We start from the raw sequence: 1,632 nt of genomic DNA, 5'->3' as shown, positions 1-1,632 counted from the left end.
AGATTTCCAGTACTTCCTAAAAAGCACCTTGGGTGATGAAACTCAGGGGGAAGATCAGTCCTGATGCTGACACTTGGCAGCTCAACACCTTTGTCACTGGGATTTCTGCTGGTTTCAAGACCTTATCTAAGAGCAGGTCTCTGACTAGTGGGGACCCACCCTTCTCCTTTACCTCCCACCACATTACTCGGGCATGCGTACGGGTAAGGGATTACCCGCTGAAGGATTCAGGGGCTTTCCTCCGGTTAGTCCCTTCCGTGCCCTTCCCTTGCCCTTTTGGTGCTTTCAGGTCCCTCTTTCTTTGGTCCTGGTGCCTTTCTGTCACCAGCCTTTCCAGCGCCAAGGCTCTCTTTTGGAGTGTTCACCTTACTTGCCTCCTTGCTGTCCCATGCAAGGGGTTTGGCGTCTGAGCATCCATTGGTGGGATAGCTTCTGGGATGTTCACTGGGGAGCCAGTGTCCATCTGTCCTGCCATTGCGTGTGGCATTTATGCCCAGTTTAACTGTTATCACTGGGGTCACCTCTTGCTTACCGATGTCACCTGAGGGTTTACTGTCTAAGTACCTGGGGGGGTCTCTCAGAAGACAGCAATTACCTGAAGTTCAGGAAACACTGTGAAGTCACTCCCAAGAGGTAAGATGAGGGCTACATGTGTTGTCATCTAAACTTAGTTCCCCTCTCCAGAGGACTGAGTGCTGCTAGACCTGTGAAGGTTTTTAGAAGGGTTTTAAAGTTTTTAGTCTAGCCACATGCTAAGAAAAAGAAGGAAACAGGGAGCGCAATATTACCATAACCCAAGGTCTGTCCGCGCGGTCTTTGAGATGTCTATTTTGGGCCTCTAGTGGGGAAACTGGTACCTGCATGCTCGTGTCCTTCCTTCCGCTCCTTAGGGATTAGTGGGCCTTGTCTGGGTAATTTGCATATAATTTGCAGATGCAAAGGAGATTTCAGCTGCTTCCAAGTCAAAATATTCGATCTAAATTTCAGATTTATTTCCACTTACAAGTGGTTTCAATCTGTTAAGAACAGATACTTCACTTAATCTTAGCCAAAGGGCTGAGAGGCGATTCTCCAAACAAGAGCAGCTCCGCTCTTTACCTGGCTGAAAATAAAATGTATGCTTCAATGTCTAACAGCTGTTGCTTATGAGCTTTTGATTTCACAGTTTCATGCACGACTAATTTGCAAACCAAGAGAGGACAGTGTTGATGAGCAGTATTTTACTATTGTGGCAGTTATAAGTAGACTTGCCAATTATGCAATATTTTCAATATTCTTGGCAAAAGGTTTGTATAGCATCAACTAATACTTTTCACGCACATGAAACCCGTTTAGTCTAGTAGAAGATACTTTGTATACGAGCCACCACTGGGCCCAGTGTTGGGCATGGGGGCTGTGACCATTCGAAAGGTGCAGAATTCAGTATCAATGCCGAGGGAGTCGATACTGGCATTGATATTTACCCTCACGGTTGGCGGGGATAATGAGCGGGTTAGGTTTCAGCAGGCAGCCAACACAAGTTCTGTTGCGGTCGCTGGTGGTCGGTTGCTGTAGATCGGATGGTTTTCCACCAGCATCGGATCATCCCTGGAAGGTCGTGGTTGGGAGGTGGTGCAGGAGGATGCTGACAGG

General features: G+C 47.5%; 1 pseudogene; it reads right to left on the bottom strand.

The window, feature by feature from the left end:
* Positions 1–906: 906 nt before the first annotated feature.
* On the bottom strand, positions 907–1,068 carry LOC147698492 (U2 spliceosomal RNA; annotated as a pseudogene).
* Between the last annotated feature and the right edge of the window lie 564 nt (positions 1,069–1,632).

Source organism: Lissotriton vulgaris, chromosome 8, assembly GCF_964263255.1.
Source record: "Lissotriton vulgaris chromosome 8, aLisVul1.2, whole genome shotgun sequence".
NCBI classification, from domain to species: Eukaryota; Metazoa; Chordata; class Amphibia; order Caudata; family Salamandridae; genus Lissotriton; species Lissotriton vulgaris.
The sequence above is the reverse complement of the archived record's forward strand: the minus strand, read 5'-3'. Positions and strand labels throughout refer to the sequence as shown.